Here is a 20782-nt window from a genome sequence, read left to right on the forward strand (position 1 = left end):
AGGAATCATTTATCCATCAACACCTTAATCCAAAGCACATTTCACTGTAGCACTTGCCATATTTCCAGGACAGAAAAGTAAATGTTCAAAGAATCCGTGAATTTGAAAGTTTAGCACATGGTTATCCGCTAGAGTCAGTTTTTGGAGGGTCTATTATACTCGGGTAATTTTACAATTAATATTAAGGACAACACAAGTATGTCACAAACAGTTTCACCTCCTCCAAAGAAAATAATTGTTATATACATTACTGACTCATATCTCTAATTACCCATGAATAATCTAAAGCAAAATGTTACTGTTCGTTACTGCTTGAACTAAGTATAACTACAGTAGGGCTGAGTAGCCAATATCGTTTTATTATTTACAATATAACTTTTCAAAATTGGAACTGATGAAAATAAAACAGTTTCTTGCAATGAATATTAATTATTTATTGTCAATTTCATATAACATCCGTCTATTAAATGTGATAATACCTCATTACTATGCGACGTTTTATGTTGTTTTTGTTTCTTTGCTCATGCGTATAAACTGTGTACTTCGGACACAACGGTCACACCACAGCCCTCATTAACATATTTATATGCATGCGCCACATATAAACATTGGACGTGAACACTAGTGAAGAATTCTTTTTACTTTAAAGGAAACTATTGGATCAGAAATATAATCTACGTTGGGGTTTGAACTTAGACAAGGAAATCCCAGTCGCGGGGCTATATTAAATGTATCCCACTCGGGCAAGCCTCGTGGGGGGGACAAATAATATAACCCCTGGACTGGGATTTCCTTGTCCCGGTCCAAACCCCAACATAGATTCTATATCTCTCAAGCTGCTGTTTTCCAGACCATTATCAAATTCTGCATACAAGATGACGTTCACCGTGACAGAAGAGCTTGTGTAAACTGAAGTTCCACGCGAAATTGACAGGCTTGTATAGGGTGGATATGTCTCTCGTCGCAACCTTGATCAAGAGTGTAATCAAAAGAGCACAAAGTGTAATCTGCTGCTTAATTATCGTACGAAATACCGTGACTAGTGTTGGTACCTAACTGTCCGGTGGCTTCGTGCAGGGACAAGTACGACCTCAAGTAATTCTTCTTGCGTTAGTTAGGTACACAAGGTCTTACCATCTCGACTGATTTCTATCTTGGACACCTCGTATTGTTGAAACTCGAAAGGATTTAGAGTTATGTCTCTGTAGAGGGCTGCATTACTGACGATGTCAATAATTAAATGTTTGGGTCACTGTCCATGGAAAAGATGATCTTCGACCTTAGATCGGAGATTAGCGGCAATTGTGAAGGTTTTACTTCAACTCTTCATATCGGATTCTTAGCGGTCGAACTGCTCAAAGCGTGATTGATGTCGTTTGCCACATTCTGTACCATTTCCACACGTAGAGTAGGGCTCCTTCGATGATGGTTTTGTAATGGGGAGAATCAGCCATCAAATGCAAAGTGGCACTGATTCGATTCAGTCTCAGCAAACACATGTCTGGCAGCCACGTGTACAAATGTAAACGATCCATCAGTTCTAAACTGACCCCATATTTAATTTCCTTTCGACAGTCGTGAATCTCCCAGTGTGGTTTGTTTCATCTTGAATCAATTCTGGTTCGTCAATCTTGTCTTGTTGACATGTTACTATACCATGCAAGAGCCAGATGGGTACTCTTGGCTTTTTTTCCGTACATCAAGAGATTTCCTAGGTACGCTCGGTAAGGGTAATTATTTTTTGCTGAAGTACAAATCAACTTCGCTGAACAAGGAATGCATGAAATTCTATACGATTTACAAGCAACTTCTATACAGTAATCTTCGGAATGTCCTTTGAATTAAAATTCAATAGGGAATGAGGCCATCAAAGACGAAACGGGATTATATTCGACCCATTGTAATTCCTGCATGGTCATCATGGTGGATGACATTGCAAACAAATCCAGTTCTGAACTGGAACATTCGCAAAAATCTCGGTGCATCATTTTTCTTTAGTAATCAAAGACGTCTAATTCTCTGGCTATTCTTATTTTCTTAGTCTTTCTATCAACGTGTTTATGAGCTCTGGAGGAGCTTGTGCGTCTATTTATGCTTTGTCATGTTGTGAATAGGGAAGGATTTGGCAGAAAAGGACAATTTACGTTTTAGGAACATGTTCTCCGCACCACACTCACAGGGGCTGCTTTTGTAGATATTGAAGAGAAGAACTCTGAAAGGAGTGGTCGCATGATGGTAACTTCATTTTATAGTCGATGACTTGCAAAGCGTTTGTCCGAAAATCAAAAGTTTTATATATCCTTTCCAATGCACTTTCATTTTTCCACATGGAGTTTGTCATGGCCTTGTCATGGCCTTGAAATCTTTCACAGTCGATTTAGCAGTTTCATCTAAACCTTTCTTTCGGATTCATACATCAATCAACGATTGTAATTCTTGTTGAAAATGTGATATCTTGGTTAGATTAAGATTGGGAGGTAAATGTTGGGTCCGTTGTTCTTGTCAAGGATGGAATTCCATACATTGCTTGTAAAGCGATAAAGTCAGCTTTCGTCCTTCCATCAAATTCCATTTATTCATCAAAATGGGAAACGCGACTGTCGGATCGGGTTTGGGTGGCATCCCACCGAGCAACTGCGAAGTCGAAGAAGCTGGAGACACTGTCACCAGAGGTCGTTGTCTGGGGAGTATCGCTGTGTCCGTACGGCACCTCCTCTCTTTCAAGAAGAAGCGTTAATTCTTTGAGCCCTTTTGTTTCTTGGGGAACCGCTTGAATGGCCTAGTGGTTGGAGAGTTCTCAATGGATGCGGGAGGTAGCTGGTTCGATCCCCGGCCGAGTCATGCCAAAGCCTTACAAAAATGGTACAACCAGCTGCCTCGCTTGGCGCTCAGCCTTAAGAGAGGTTAGTGTTAGTCCTGGTCGGCCTGGTGTCAGGATAATGTGTCTGTGTGGAACATCATGGTACATGTCTGCAGCATGATGCCCTAGTGCTAGACATCAATATAAACTGTCACGCTGCAGACATCGTAGCAATATGACTGAAACATTGTTAAAGCGACGTTGCAAATCCAACACACGCACACACAAACACACTCATACATTTCTTAAACGACCGTGGTTCTTTCTTCTTGGCTCTAGTCGTGAAACTGATGGGTACGTGTTTAAACCGACGATTAAATACGCATGAGGTGTCTGAGTGGCATCGTTGTACGCATATGTCAGCCAAGGAGTTCCTACCCCTTTGACTAACACTTGAATTTGAGATTTATCTGTAAGACTTTTAAACAAGACCACGTAATGAACGCTGATATTGATGATTTGATGGGCTTCAGCTTTTTAAAACAACTTGTGGGTAATGTCAATGGTGCTGGCCTTACGAAGATGCCCTTTGCGTGTAAACCAACGTTTAATTACTTCTTCGTCTTCTAACACGAGATCGAAGAAGACCAGATGTATTTGCCGTTCGTCTTCGCAAGGAATCCCTTTCACAAAGACAATGGATTCTCCTTGACTTTCTTCAAATAGACTGTAAGCCAATTGCCACTCTTTGTAACCCCTGACAATTCGGTGAGGTGGATGATCGATTAAGTTGGGTTTGTGATCAATCAAACGTTTGATAAATTTGATATTGCATGAACCACTCGGTCCACAATCAACTTGTAAAAGGGATGGCAACGAAACAGTTCCACCCAACTTGAACGCTCTAACGTTTTATAAATGACTTTGAAAGCAAATGAATACATAGCAGAGGAAGCTGTAGCCATGGCGAAGGTGTTCAGAATTCTAGAAATAACTTGGATAAGACAAGAGATTTTAAACTTTCCATACACGTTTATTCGGTGTTCAAAGTTGAAATATGACATGAAATCAAAAACACATAAGACAAATGGTTAAGTACATCGCTTAAATACAAAGCAACAGGATAAAAGAGCAATACAAACAAGTCTCTGTACAGCATTGTCGATTCAATTGTACCCTGGAATTTCTGGGGACACACAGTAATGTTCTTTGAGTCTCTACTCTGTTGAAAGTTCTCCCATAATGACTTTCCATTTGTGTCGATGACGACGGTGCTGCTGTCCTGAATGTCGTTTTCACCTGTGTCGGTTCCTCTGTAACTCTTTCGAAGAAGGGTTTAAATGTCACAGTGTTCACTTGGCGTTTTAAATCAACTTATTTTCTTTGATCAATTATGCAAATGTTTGGCACAGTCAGCAATTTTCTAAGTCCAACCATCGAATCCAAACCTTTAACAGTCACGCACATTTATCCAGTATTTGTGTCACCAGCAAGCAAACAACACATCTTGTTAAGCATCCAAAATCGATAAAATTCACAAATATTTTTTTCACGCAGAGGTAGAGAAGTATAGATATCAAAGCGCAATGAGTTTAACAGAATGAGTCTCTTGTGCGCATTAAAGGAGCAAATATGATGTCTTTGCAGGAACTATTCGTCAACACTATGAATCTATTGAAAAGGTCAAAGTGATCGTGCAGGTACTCTTCGTCAATAAAGTAAACGAAGACCCCAAAACAAAGCCACTATAACACACACTACGTGGCATCGAAAATTCAAACGAAACAGTTGTTGTAGAAGAATTTGGTACTCCTCCAAGGTCTGAATATTATCACTGACTTTCTTCCACGGAATCTGTTGCAACACTACTGCAAGACGGCGTACTTGTATGCCTTCTTTTGAATTGGTGATAGAAATTCAGTCTTCTTATACTCCTCCTCTCAGGGTAGTGGCAAATGCTCTTGTTTAAATTTGAGTCTGAAGCAATAACCTCCTATAATCAAACTTCTTATACTTTGGAAAACAAGTTTTAAAAAAAAGATGAATGACTTTGCGTTTGCTTTTTACCTGTATTTTGACAAAGTCTCTGTAATTCCGTTCTCTCAGATCCAGAGGTAAATCTGAATGTGCTTCTAAACTAGTCATTCACAGCAACGTCTATCTTTTGAAAGTAATATATATCTGTTCATTTTTTGTCCATATCCTCTTTGACTCTAGTGTTCTATCGAAACGTTTAGTCACTAACATACACATTTCAGGTCACAGAGAAGTTTCCTCTTGAAGCGATTATAGTTCTTGTAAAAGTTTTATTGCAACAGTCCAATTCTTTATTTGGGATTCTGTGTAGTATTGCAACCTTGCAAGTAGAAGTTTCAGCATCCAAAACCTTCTGATTCTCGGATAGTTGATCAATCTCTAAACACTTGAACACTTTCAAAAGAATCAATCCTCTCATACCATTCAGATGTCATTGTTTTAACTATTGGCGATGTAAAGGATGCAATTGTTCTTTGTGTTTCCCTTGTATCTTGACGAACTATTTGTAAATGCGTTGTCTCAACTCCAAAGGCAAACTACAGATGTTTTCTTGTAAAGTATCCATCAAGATATTAATATGGTCCCACTAAAGAAAGGTAATGACAGTACGGAAACCATCGAGAATATTTCAGGTAAGCCGAGTCTTTCTGCTCCCGCTCATGACGTGACACCGCAACTGAAACACTTGACTATATCTCCTTCTCCCAAGTAGATAACTCTAACTCTGGCTAATTCCTCGAGTGTAGGTCCTCTCAGATATTTAGGCCCCTTTCCCTTGAACGTTTGGAATCGACTTTTAAAATTGCAGTAGCCAGTCAAAGCTACATGCAACGAATATTCTTCTTTGACGGGTGTATTTTGATGAGGTGGTGGTGATACCCGAAGTAGTTTGTTTGGGTATGGATGAGATCCGTAGGGTTGTTTGACGCACGGTATCATGTTGAATATGAAACCAGTAAAGAGGCAAGGTGAATAGTAATGACTTTTCACATCCTCCGGGAATCTTGCTACAGTTGGGGCATTGAAAACCGGAATGTGAATGCCGGTCTCTTGCATGCATTCGAATTAAAAAAATAAATAAACATTCCTTTCTTCTTTTCATCCTCCTGTTTCGATTTGTATCTTTTAATGTAGCAATCCTGTTGCAAGTCCACGATTTGGTGACAAATATGACATCGTTGCTTTCTTCGACTAATGTGGGTCTTGGCATTATTAGTTCGTATGAGTTGCCCGCTAGTAGAGTACAATCTCATTAGTGAGCAAGCACTTTTCTGCAATGGATCTTGCGTCTCGAGATGTTGTTAGTAACACGTAGGGCTGACAAAATTTCCCTAACAAGTTGAGCAATGGATTTGCTATTGTCCTTATTGAAGACAGGGTTTAGAGGCTAAACAACTGACATTTCTCTCTACAATGAATGTGCTAATCTCGATTGTTAAATCCTTGGTCACATTTTTCACAAAATAAATGTATCCAATGAATCCCGTTATACTGGTAATGGCATCGAAATGTTCTTCATGATGAAAAACCTGAATTTATTTACAGTTAGTGAATTCTAGCCCTCGAAACCCCCAAGGTCCGTGTACAGCAGGAGGGTGCACTTTTAACGTGTAGCGTGGAGCCAAGACGTCTTGCGGTTTTTGCATTTCAGGAATGCCACAGGCAGTCCTTTTGGATGGGCCTGCTTGTTGTAACAGGAGTTCCGCTTCTTCACTTTGTTGTTTGTCTGGGTCCGATTGTCGAATGCTTTTCCAGACTCTTTTCCGTTCATATGTGTCTTTGTTGTCGGTGCACTTTCGTCCCACGACGATGGCTCAGACTAAACACATCTGGTCTTGGGTGTTGTAAATTTGGACGATGCGGCGGTTGGCACTGCAAAGTTCGTCCACCAATAACACTTTTCTGCGTGACCCGCTCCCTTTAGGAGGAGAATCTTCGATCACGTAAAGTGTGGCTTTACCATCGATGATGTGAATTCTCTTCGTTAGATTGATGAACGTGGTCAATCTTTTCGATGACTTTTAAAGGTGTTGTTTCTGCCGGGCTGCTAAATTCGATCCAGAACGGTGACTTCAAACTCTCGTGATAAATGGAGAGTCTGACACTATTGTATTCTTTAGCATGGTATTGTCGTTTTAGTGTGGTTAGCAAGTTAACAAGGAATCCCACAACTCGATGATGAAACCTTCTGTTTGGAATGTTGGGCCCGGGTTAGTCTTTTATCTCTTACGTCGAGTTAAAGAAGTCTGATACATTTGTCTCATATACCACAACTCTGCCAAAATTTCTAGTAGCACCGTCAAAGTTTGACTTTCACTGTCCTTCTCTCCTTCGCACATTCTCTTCTCCGATTCCTCTCGTTTTCTTCTTTTCTCTTCTTGCTGTTTCTGTTGAATGAGAAAGGCTTGTTTTCCTTCTTTCTGCTCTTGTAAAAATCTCTCTAATTCTTCTTTATGTCTGTGTCTGAAATTCTCTACCCGAGGTAAGGAAGGAGAAGGCGGTGACGGTACTGGTACCGGCAAAAAGTCTTTGCGAAGATGAAAGAAAATCGGCTAAATCCTAATTAAAAATCGTCTTTTCTGAAAGTATAACCGTGGTTGTTTTGGTAGCTGTCATGTCATCACTCCTCGCATCCTCCGCATGTGCACCTCAATACATTTTCTTCTGAGTTTCTGCCATGCTCAGACATTGTTACATCAATTCACTGAGCACGGACCCCAGCGCACTTATATATTGCATATGGACATAGTACACAATTAATTTTACTATATGTTCTCTACATTTGTTTCTCAGTACTGACCTTTCCACTGTGTGACATTCAATGCAAATCATATGTTAATCTAAAATACCTTCAAAGATGACTTCACGGTGAAGTTCTTGTCAAAGGTTGACCTGCTCTTTTTTAGATGATTGACTGTCAACATAACAGCATGTAAATAGAACACATATTTCACTTCCGGATCATCACCAAGGCCTTATTACTCACTGTGCACTGTCGCCAAAATACATACAGACAACAACACCTTGAGCTCGTATTATCAAGAATAAACAGTTACCTTTGAATCCTTACCAAAAATGCATAAATAAAACTCTTCTAGCACCACCAAAATGAGAGAGGAAAAAATGTTCTAAAAATAGACTAGAACTACATTCGTGGGTACTGAACTGGAAGTATTAATTGTGATGTAATTCCATATGACTCCAACATAATTTCGCGGATGCTGTTCAGTTCGGACTACGCCGTGTATGTGAAATCATCATGGGCTGTTGCGTAGAAAACAGATACTGCTGTTTGGAAGAGAATGGTTTATGTTGAGAGGCAAGGCTGTCTGAAGAGGGTCTTGATGTACGGTCCCGCTGTTAGACAAAGTTTAAGAAGGAGAAGAAGACTAGCGCGATGCTCCGTATGTTAACTGTCTTTGGTTAACAAGCCCCAATGGCCCTATTCATGGCCACTCATATGCCTCGGAAAGATATACCATTTTACTATTACAAACAAAATATTTGTCTTTGTGTTGGATGAGTATTTATTTGCTTGTCTCGGTTTTGTTTGTCCCCATAAACACTTTTAATTATGTAAACCCTTTTGAGGCTATAAACCCTGTTGAAGTTTTAAACCCTTTGGAGGCTATGAAACCTTTTGCGGCTATAAATATTTAACACAGAGGTTCCCATTCTTACCTAGAGTAGCGCGTATTCAGGTCAATTGATGTCAGACAGTTGAAACACGGTTGCCATTTTCCCCCAATGTCCATTGTCGTGACGTCACCCATGTTAAGTTCCCGTTTCAGGCTATACATTTTCAGAGTATTTTTCCGGTAGAAATGTCATTCGAGACCCATTTCCCCTCCCCCCCCCCCCTCCCCATTATTACTGTTTGCGAAACAGCTTCATTTCGACTGATTATTATTCGATCAAAAAGGATTAGAATAAGACTTCACGGTCATACATTGTACAATCTCCAGAACAGACTGTGCAGAAATAACAGAGATTTTATGTGCACAGTGCAGGATATATCCGAGCAACAGGCTGCAAATATTGAATTACCGACTTTAGAAAATATAACACAAGAGAATCGAAATTTGTTCTTAACTACAAAGAAATAAAGTTCAGGTGAATAACTTGTCACTAGTCACCTTGAGACATGCCACTGATGATTATCGCACACATTCCAGAAGACTAAGAATACTGTCTACATGATTAATAAGCTTGTTTTCAACAAAATATAACTACAATAATGGTTTTCCCATATTAGTAAAGGTCGCGCGTAGTATTTTTCAGTCAACAAACACACGTCGGTTTTGTTTTGTTTGTATTTCAGTTGGGTTTGAGTGGAGCTGGTCAAATTTCGCTTCGTTGTTAAAAACAGTAAACACTCATCACTTATGAGTTCACTTCGAACATTTGCGTTCCTTGGTTCGATCCCAGGTACATGCATATGATAGGGTATGTGGCATGACTATCATGTTCTCTACATCTTTAACACCTTACTCCCTACATGCTCCATCGGTCGTCCTTTATGTAAACCGAGACATCTTGCACATTCTCTTAGAATGAATTTTGTCGTATCATACCTTTAGGTATGACCACTCAGGTGACCTAGTGGTTAGAGCGTCCTCCCCGGATGCGGAAGGTCGTGGGTTCAAACCCCGGCCGAGTCACACCAAAAACCTCTAAAAATGGTACTAACAGCTGCTCAGCATTAAGAGGTTAGTGTTAGGACTGGTCGGCCTGTTGACTGGTGGGACGTTATGCTACAAGCCTGCGGCATGATGACCCAGTCCTAGACATCACTTTAAACTGCCACACTATAGACATCGTAGCGATATGAGTAGAAAATTGTTAAAGCTATGTTAAAAATCAAAATCACACACACACACACACACACACACACACACACACACACAGACACACACTGATGCGTTTCTGATGTACACCAATAACTTCTACAAAGTGATATAGCATTGGTTTATGACAATCTAAATATCTACTACTCTAAATTGTTAAAGCTATGTTAAAAATCTAAATCACACACACACACACTGATGCGTTTCTGATGTACACCAGTAACTTCTACAAAGTGATATAGCATTGGTTTATGACAATCTAAATATCCACTACTCGATTTTTTTCAGCCGTGTTTATCCAGCGGTGAATAAAATAACTTGTAATCAATATGGCATTAGGACAGTTGGCCGTTTGTTAATGTTTGATTGCGTATTAAATGTGACTAGATTATTTCACACACGGTAGAATCTTGTAATCTATGATCTAGAATCAAGGAAACAAATGATAAACATATCTTGGTGTCAAGGTATAAGATATATTTATAGTTTATAATTTATGACTTGCATTTTATAATATGCTTTACAAAGTATAATATTGTTTGTTTTGTGTGAATTCGGGTATCTTTCCTACAAAAGGAGTCATTGTATTAATATGTACAAACTCCGTTCTAGATTGAACATTACAATGCTCATTATTTAAATTTATGTTACGAGTTAAAATTTAAGTTCTTTAAAACTGTTCAACCAGTACGTTTGCGCAATAGACATAATGATATATATAATCCAATCCGAAAATTAGTAAATATTGGTATCCATATGATTTGTATTTTTTTAACTTGGTTAGAGATGATTGAATATTATTAGAAACAATTAATGAAATGATGTCGGTACTCATTATACCGATAGCTCATTTTAAAAAAATAGCGAACAGGTCAATGTAGCGTGCACAAGTCAATATAGACTCGAATTAAGACTCATTACAAAGAGAAACATGTTTTTTTATATTTTCAAGCGGGTTGTCAAGTTTGCTCAGCCCAGTTCGCAAGTCTAGTCGGTGAAGAAGTCGAGGAGGAGGAGGAAAAGGAGTCGAGGAGGAGAAAGTGGGGAAGGAGGAGGAATATAGAGAAGTCGACGAGGATAATACATTTGTAGAAAGGCGGGAGGAAGAGGAGAAGGAAGTGGAGGAATAGGAGAGAAGAATACACAGTTGAGTAGAATACAAGGACAGGGGAAAAGCTATCTCACACTACAAATCAAATGGTGCAATAGGCTATCACAGGGTCTAGCGGAAGGGGAGTTCTTGGGAAATGTAATCATTTGACTACTGAATTGTCATTAAATTGTTATTCGATGGATTTCACTTTTTTATATATTCAATCATTTAGCCGTCGGCATTGCTGACTGGGGGCTCAGAGATTTACATCTATCTTTCACAAATTTAACTTCCAACCAAAATCGAGCCTGGGTGGGACTTTTATAATATTTAAATAGTATATTGGAAGCACCCAACCCCAACCATAACACACCTACCACAGTGGTGGCATAAGAACCCGACACGCCACACGGGTAAAGCCTCATCTAGTGTTGTTTTATATATATATATATGATGATAACGTTTTCACATGCAATCTTACAAAGAATAATGAAATTCAATAGAAGATGACGCTTTATATGATTATCTCCTAATAATGTAGGTGTTGGCTGTGGTTTATTGAATTGACCTAGACTGCTACCAGATGATGTAATTATGCGACCTACACATTTTACTGAGAAACGCGAAAATATGACTTTTCTTCATTGAGATTTATCCATGTGTTCGGCGTTCTAGTCATAAGCTTGTCTAATCTCTCGTTATGGTCCTTATTTTGGTGAGAGACAGTCATGATGATTGTTGATTTTTGTCAGATCTACGCAAAATAAGTCCAATAACAATGGTTGATCAGTCGAGTCAAACTGAACAGGCTGCTTCCACAACCAAATTAGTTATGTTATCGGCACCGTATCATATAAATTACAAAATTCGTATACTCTAAAGATTATTTTCCATTAGTATTGTAACGAGGTACTTCCTCGGTGAGTTAGATCTTAGTCATAGTATATGAACTAGCACTTGAATTAACCAGGAAAAAGTATTTACTATATTAAAGCGTACTGACGGCTCAATTTTTCCGTTGCTTACCTACTTTTGACCACAATTCCCAAAACATACATGTGCCGGTCAATTGTGCCAACACTGTTTGAATTTTGATTACGCACCTGGGTTGGAATATGGGGCGGTTTTGCAAAATTGTCAAAAAACGCCAGAGTTGTATGTTTCGTAAGTCTGAGAATCTGCGTAAAAAGTTTCAGTTAGATTATATGCGCAATAAAATGGCAGAGATGTTACAGACCTGGGTGGCTAAAAGGGTATTGCTTAAAAAAATTAAAGTGGCTTTAGCGCTCGAAGTGTCTGCCAATACTATGTTTCATCAATTTAAAGTTTAATTTCACCGTTCTTACATACAACAATATGATAAATACGAACGGTCGTTAATGTCTACCCTGTATGTTACTTGTTCATTGATTCAATTTCGAAATAAAAAATATATATATATATATATATATATATATATATATATATATATATATATATATATATATATATATCTGATAAAATGATAGTGCTACAAATCTATTGGCTCAATCTAGTAGACATCGTCTGATGTCATTCTTTAATTAATATCCCACTTGGTAACGCCATCCGTGGAATACCAGTTATTAATAAGACAGCCTAGCCGTTAGTTACCAGCATTTAGAACATGGGATCGTACTGATGAGAAACCCGCCATCATGTATACATGCAAATGCCCTTGAATCAGAGGTTCATTCCTACCTGCACGGACGTAGTGACTGAGAAATAATTAGAAACTATTATACATACATGCGTTGGTTACGGATTGTATTCATAGACAAAAATGTTTATTAATAGTGTAAACATATCTGCAACATCATCACTGTTAAGCTATCTGCAGATATGCGATGACTACAGAATACAAACATACTCAGTATAAGAAACCAAACAGATCACTAGTTATAAGCTGGAACGTAGCCAAGAAAAGAAGAACGAAACCGGGTATATGTCTTACAGTTTATACCGTGTGTGCTTAGAGTCAACGGAACATAAACTTAAACAGAAAAGTGTGGACTGGCAGTGAACTGTGAAACATTCACTTACAGTTCATCCAGGAAAATCCAAATGTATTTACATTTGCTATTACACGGCACAGGTGCCAGACGCGAGCTAGATGTTGAGAAGGAAACAAAAAAACAATAATCTAAAGGAAAAAAGCATACAGAGTGACAAAAATACCTTAGATTACCCCCATGACCCGTTCTGACATAGGACCCTCTCTATCATAATATATAAGATAGAAGGTACGGAACTTTCAAATACTTCGTTCCCCCAAGACCCTCGATTTGCTTCTGCTATTTCTGTTTTTTAAGGCACACGACCATACTATATGGCTTGTTTTATTTCTGAGATATTTTTCTATTCATCAAACTATTTCTGAGATATTTTTCTATTCATCAAACTATTACTGACTTTTCCGCGATGTAACAAACTGAAGTTATGGGCTCAAAAACGTGCGATTTTCGCGAATTTTTTCGTTTTGGACAAGTGCGTGCACATGTGAAAACTCAAAGTGTGATTGATGTCGTTTCCCATATTCGGTACCACTTCCACACGTAAAGTAGGGCTTCTTTGAAGATGGTTTTGTAATGAGGAGAATCAGCCATCAAATGCAAAGTGGCATGACGGCTTAGATTCAGTCTCAGCAAATACTTGTCTGGCAACCACGTCTCCAAATGCAATCGATCCATCAGTTCTAAACTGACCTAATCTTTGATTTCCTTTCGACAGTAGTGAATCTCCCAGTGTCGTTTGTTTCATCTTTAATCAACTCTGGTTCGTCAATTTTGTCTTGCGTGACAGGTTTATATAATATGCAAGAACCAGATGGGTATCCTTGGCTTCTTTTCCTTACATCAAGAGATTTTCTAGGTACGCTCGGTAAGGGTAATTATTTTTTTGCTGAAGTGCATATCAACTTCGCTGAACAAGGAATGCATGAAATTCTATACGATTTAAAAGTAACTGCTATACAGTAATCTTCTGAATGTCCTTTGATTTCAAATTCAATAGGGACTGAGGCCATCAAATACGAAACGGGATTAAATTCGACCCAGTGTGATTCCTGCATGGTCATCATGGTGGGTGACATGGCAAACAAATCCAGTTCTGAACTGGAACATTCGAAAAAATCTCGGTGCATCATTTTTCTTTAGTAATCAAAGACGTCTAATTCTCTGGATCTTCTTATTTTCTTAGTCTTTCTAGCAACGTGTTTATGAGCTCTGGAGGAGCATGGGCGTCTCTTGATGCTTTATCGTGCTGTGTCATGAATGAGAATTCATTGGGAAGAAAAGGACGATTTGCGTTTTATTAACATGTTCTCCGCACCACACTCACAGGGGCTGCTTTTGAAGATCTTGAAGAGAAGAACTCTGAAAGGAGCGGTCGCTGATACTCTGTTGAACGGCATGATGGTCACTTCTTTTTATAGTCGATGACTTGCAAGGCGTTTGTCCGAAAATCATAACTCTGTATATATCCTTTCCGACGCACTTTCATTTTTTTCCACACGGAGTTTTTCCGTTTCTGACAAATCGGATCTATACATCCATCAACGAATGTAATCCTTGTTAAAACTGTGACATCTCGGTTAGATTAAGATTGAGATGTAAATGTTGGGTCCGTTGTTCTTGCCAAGGATGGAATTTCATCTATTGCTTGTAGAGCGACAAAGTCAGCTTTTGTCCTTCGATGAGATTCCAAAGTACACTTATGGGGTCTTTCAAGAAAAAAGTGTCCATTTTATCTTCTTCCTCCTCCTTATATTTTGGTTCTGGATAAAACTGGTCCAGTAAGTCCTCCAAACAAAGGAGCAGCCACTCCCTAGAGCAAGATGCTGTCATCTTGGGGAGAATTCATCCGCGCTGCACCACGATCTTTTCCTTTTGACTGAAGGATATTTTTGTTTTGACCATTTGGCGCAGAACGTTCAAACGTTTTCCTAAGCTTTCTTTCTGGTGCTTGGACAAAGGTACTGTTCCTTTTAAGACGTTCAAACAACATTCACACAGGTTTGATGATTTCTTTATGGGCTGTTTGAATGAGTCGTTTTCGCACGGGTAGATGAGCATTCGACATTAACGACAACATGTTCCAGTGTTTGGCCGAACGAGCACGCAGTTTCTTTCTTTTCTCCTTTTTTGGCAGGAGAGTGGTGGTGGTGTGCGCTTCTTTTGGGTGGTATCTTTTTTAGGAGCGAAACAATACTGATGTGAATCGACTGACACATGTCTTTTTTGCAATGGAATGCGTCTCCACTGATTGTCGGTACGTCGCATCATCTTCATGGAGGGTATCACTCAAGGTTGAGGGGTTTGTTCCGGAAAGTATCGTGCCATTTTGTAACTTTCTTGTACTTTGATCTTGTGGTGGAGTGCTTTTTTAGCCGCTAAAGAAATGAAAGAGGTCGTCTCCGGAAGAGAAGCTCTTTTAGAAACGGGTGTCTATTTTTTCATCAAAGTGGGAAAAGCGAGTGTCAGATCGAGTTTGGGTGACATACCCCCGAGCAACGGCGAAGTCGAAGAAGCTCGAGACACTGTCACCAGAGGTCGTAGTCTGGGGAGTATGGTTGTGTCCGTACAGCACCGCCTCTCTTTCAAGAAGACGCGTTAATTCTTCGAGCTTTTTTGTTTTGCAGGAAACCGCTCCAGTGGCCTAGTGGTTAGAGAGTTCGCCTTGGATGTGGCAGGAAGTGGGTTCGATCCCCGGCCCGAGTCATGCCAAAGACTTACAAAAATGGTACCAACAGATGCCTCGCTTGGCGCTCAGCATCAAGAGGTGAGTGTTAGTCCTGGTCGGCCTGGTGTCAGGAGAATGTGACTGGGTGGGACATCATGCTACATGTCTACGGCATGATGCCCCAGTGCTAGACATCACTATACACTGACACACTGAAGACATCGTAGCGATATGTCAGAACATTTTTTTACAGCTACGTTACAAATCCAACACACACACACACACACACACACACACACACACAAACACACACATTTCTTAGGACTTTTCTTTTCTGGGGCTTTGACCTGGACTTGGCACCACCGCTCTCCTTCTTGGAATGTCTTTGGGGAAAGACTTTTTTCTTGGGGATGGCTGATAAGGAATTTGGATCCAATTTTAAGAGACAACGAATGATGACATTTCCTAGACAGCCGTTGCCTGCAGGTTTCAAAATGATTTGCTTTTTTGCTTGAGTATCAATTCTCGGATCTGTTAGTTGTGACAAGTCCGATTTCTATTTGTCAAAAAAAGTGTTTTTGGTTTGATGAGGATGTGAACGATACCTTGAAGCAATTGATGCCATATCATCGTAAACCATCGTAAAACTTCGTTGACGCTGGCTTCTAACACATGGGCACTCACTTGTAGATTTTTTCGCCACTGATACCGTAAAGGACTCGAATCAATTTGGCTGGAAGATGAGATTGAAAGAAGTCATATTGACGATTTGTAAGACAGAAACTAAGTGTCAGAAGATTTTATTGGATTTTTGTTGCACCTTAAGGGGACGTGTAACCCACCGGCCCTCCTTCTTCTTGGCTCCAGTCGTGAAACTGAGGGATACATGTTTTAAACCGACGATTAAATACGCATGAGGTGTTTGAGTGGCATCGTTGTACGCATACGTCAGCCAAGGAGTTCCTACCCGTTTGACTAACACTTGAATTTGAGATTTATCTGTAAGACTTTTAAACAAGACCACGTAATGAACGCTGATATTGATGGTTCGATGGGCTTCACTTTTTTAAAACAAATTGTGGCTAATGTCAATGATACTGTCATTACGAAGATGCCCTTTGCGTGTAAACCAACGTTTAATTACTTTTTCGTCTTCTCCTAACACGAAATCGAAGATGACCAGATGTATTTGACGTTCATCTTCGCGATGAATGCCTTTCGCAAAGGCAATGGATTCTCCTTGACTTTCTTCAAATAGACCGTAAGCCGATTGCCACTCTTTGTAACCCCTGACAATTAGGTGAGGTGGACGATCGATTAATTTGGGTTTGTGATCAATCAAACGTTTGATAAATTTGATATTGCATGAACCACTCGGTCCACAATCAACTTGTAAAAGGGATGGCAACGAAACAGTTCCACCCAATTTGAACGATCTAACGTTTTGTAAATGACTCTGAGAGCAAATGAATACATAGCAGAGGAAGCTGTAGCCATGGCGAAGGTGTTCAGAATTCTAAAAATAACTTGGACAAGACAAGAGATTTTAAATTTTCCATACACGTTTATTCGGTGTTCAAAGTTGAAACTTGACATGAAATCAAAAACACATAAGACAAATGGTTAAGTACATCGCTTAAATACAAAGCAACAGGATAAAAGTGTAATACAAACAAGTCTCTGTACAGCATTGTCGATTCAATTGTACCCTGGAATTTCTGGGGACACACAGTAATGTTCTTTGAGTCTCTACTCTATTGAAAGTTCTCCCATAATGACTTTCCATTTGTGTCGATGACGACGGTGCTGCTGTCCTGAATTTCGTTTTCACCTGTGTCGGGTTCCTCTGTAACTCTTTCAAACAAGGGTTTAAATGTCACATTGCTCACTTGGCGTTTTAAATCCACTTAATTTCTTTGATCAATTACACAAATGTTTGGCACAGTCAGCAATTCCTTTAGTCCAACCATCAAAGCCAAACCTTTACCAGACACGCACATTTCTCCAGTATTTGTGTAACCAGCAAGAAAACAACACATTTTGTTGAGCATCCAAAGTCGAAAAAACTTCACGAATAATTTTTTCACGCTGAGGTAGAGAATTATGGATATGAAAGCGCAACGCTTTTAACAGAATGTATGTTTTGTGCGCATATAAAGGAGTAAATATGATGTCATTGCAGGAACTATTCGTAAACATAAAGATGCAAAGGTCAACGTGCTCTTGCAGGAACTCTTCGTCAATAAAGTAAACGAAGACCCCAAAACAAAACTACTAGCACACACACTACGTGGCATCAAAAATTCAAACAAAAAAAAGTCTTGCAAAATATTTTGCTACTCCTCCAAGGTCTGAATATTGTCACTGACTTCCTTCCACGGAATCTGTTGCAACAATACTGATAAAGGTCGCTGCAAGACGGCTTACTTTTATACCTTCGTTTGTATTGGTGATAAAATGATGTCCTCCAAAAATCAGTCTTCTTCTACTCCTAGTAGCAGGGTCGTGGCCAATGCTCTCGTTTAAATTTGTGTCTGAAGCAACAATGAATTACTGACTTTAGAAAATATGACACAAGAGAATCGAAATTCGTTCTTAAATACAAAGAAATAAAGTTCAGGTGAATAACTTGTCACAAGTCATATTGAGACATGCCGCTGATGATTATCGCACACATTCCAGAAGACTAAGAATACTGCCTACATGATTAATAAGCTTGTTTTCAAAAATAGTATAAATACAATAATGGTTTTCACATATTAGTAAAGGTCGCGCGTAGTATTTTTCAGTCAACAAACACACGTCGGTTTTGTTTTGTTTGTAATTTAGTTGGATTGGAATGCTGCTGGTCAAATTCGCTTCGTTGTTAAAAATAGTAAATACTCATCACTTATGAGTTCACTTCGAACATTTGCGGTCCTTGGTTCGATCCCAGGTACATGCATATGATAGGGTATGTGGCATGACTATCATGTTCTCTACATCTTTAACACCTTACACCTCTACCAGCTCCTACGATCGTCCTTTATGTAAACCGAGATATCTTGCACGTTCTCTTAGAATGAATTTTGTCGTATCATACCTTTAGGTATGACCGGTCAGGTGACCTAGTGGTTAGAACGTCCTCCCCGGATGCGGAAGGTCGTGAGTTCGAACCACGGCCGAGTCACACCAAATACTTCTAAAAATGGTACTAACAGCTGCTCAGCATTAAGAGGTTAGTGTTAGGACTGGTCGGCCTGTTGAGTGGTGGGACATTATGTTACATGCCTGCGGCATGATGCCCTAGTCCTAGACATCACTTTAAACTGCCACACTATAGATATCGCAGCGATATGACTGGAAAATTGTTAAAGCTACGTTAAAAATCTAAATCACACACACACACACCTACTGATGAGTTTCTGATGTACACCAATAACTTCTACAAAGTGATATAGCATTGGTTTATGACAATCTAAATATCTACTACTCGATTTTTTTCAGCCGTGTTTATCCAGCGGTGAATAAAATAACTTGTAATCAATATGGCATTTGGACAGGTGGCCGTTTGTTAATGTTTGACTGCGTATTCACTGTGACTAGATTATTTCACACACGGTAGAACCTTGTAATCTATGATCTAGAATCAAGGAAACAAATGATAAACATATCTTGGTGTCAAGGTATAAGATATATTTATAATTTATAATTTATGACTTGCATTTTATAATATGCTTTACAAAGTACAATATTGTTTGTTTTGTGTGATTTCGGGTATCTTTCCTACAAAAAGAGTCATTGTATTAATATGTACAAACGCCGTTCTAGATTAAACATTGCAATGCTCATTATTTGAATTTATGTTACGAGTTAAAAATTGAAGTTCTTTAAAACTTTTCAACCAGTACGTTTGCGCAATAGACGTAATGATATATATATAATCCAATCCGAAAATTAGCAAATATTTTTATCCATATGATCTGTATTTTTTTAACTTGGTTAGAGATGATTGAATATTATTAGAAACAATTAATGAAATGATGTCTGTACTCATTATTCCGATAGCTCATTTTAAAAAGGGGCCCCGAGTGGCCGAGTGGTCTAAAGCGCTCTCCGTTACGGATCACTGCCATCTCACCTCTGTCTGCGTGGGTTCGAGTCTAGGATTCGGCTAACGTGGGTATGTGAGAAAGCTCGCCAGTAGCTTCTCGTGGGTCGGTGGTTCTTCCCGTGGTTTTCCAGGGTTCTTCCTCCACCATTAATACTAGTCGCCATGCATAGCCTATCGTGTGCTGAAAAATGGCGTTAAACCCCACAACAACAACAACAGCAACAACAACATTTTAAAAAAATCGGCGAACAGGTCAATGTAGCGTGCACAAGTCAATATAGACTCGAACTAAGACTTATTACAAAGAGAAACACGTTTTTTTTTATATTTTCAAGCGGGTTGTCACGTTTGCTCAGCCCAGTTCGCAAGTCTAGTCGGTGAAGAAGTCGAGGAGGAGGAGGAAAAGGAGTCGAGGAGGAGAAAGTGGGGAAGGAGGAGGAATATAGAGAAGTCGACGAGGATAATACATTTGGAGAAAGTCGGGAGGAGGAGGAGAAGGAATTAGAGGAATAGGAGAGAAGAATACACAGATGAATAAAATACAAGGACAGGGGGAAAGCTATCTCACACTACAAATCAAATAATGCAATAGGCTATCACAGGGTCGAGCGGAAGGAGAGTACTTGGGAAATTTAATCATTTGACTATTGAATTGTCATTAAATTGTTATTCGATGATTTTCACTTTTTTATATATTCAATCATTTAGCCGTCGGCATTGCTGACTGGGGGCTCAGAGATTTACATCTATCTTTCACAAATTTAACTTCCAACCAAAATCGAGCCTGGGTGGGACTTTTATAATATTTAAATAGTATATTGGAAGCACCCAACCCCAACCATAACACACCTACCACAGTGGTGGCATAAGAACCCGACACGCCACACGGGTAAAGCTTCATCTAGTGGGTTTTTTTTAATTATATGATGATAACGTTTTCACATGCAGTCTTACAAGGAATAATGAAATTCAGTAGAAGATGACGCTTTATATGATTATCTCCTAATAATGTAGGTGTTGGCTGTGGTTTACTGAATTGACCTAGACTGCTACCAGATGATGGAATTATGCGACCTACACATTTTACTGAGAAACGCGAAAATATGACTTTTCTTCATTAAGTCTGAGAATCTGCGTAAGTTTGAGTTAGATTATGTGCGCAGTAAAATAGCAGAGATTTATAGAGTTGGGTGGCTAAAAGGGTATTGCTAAAA

At 39.2% G+C, this 20782-nt stretch overlaps 1 long non-coding RNA gene across 2 annotated transcripts in view; it reads left to right on the plus strand.

The window, feature by feature from the left end:
- Positions 1 to 20245, plus strand: part of LOC149775987 (uncharacterized) — a 71043-nt gene extending 50798 nt beyond the window's left edge. The window contains exons 2-4 of one of the 2 annotated variants that reach the window (XR_016416158.1): positions 10637 to 10830; positions 15435 to 15574; positions 19904 to 20245. This is a non-coding gene — a long non-coding RNA (uncharacterized LOC149775987). Of the gene's footprint in view, positions 1 to 10636; positions 10831 to 15434 lie in introns of both variants that reach the window. The other variant, XR_016416157.1, reaches the window with a different exon arrangement.
- The last annotated feature ends 537 nt before the right edge of the window (positions 20246 to 20782 follow it).

This window comes from Sinohyriopsis cumingii, chromosome 18 (genome assembly GCF_028554795.1).
Source record: "Sinohyriopsis cumingii isolate HCF-2022 chromosome 18, ASM2855479v2, whole genome shotgun sequence".
NCBI classification, from domain to species: Eukaryota; Metazoa; Mollusca; class Bivalvia; order Unionida; family Unionidae; genus Sinohyriopsis; species Sinohyriopsis cumingii.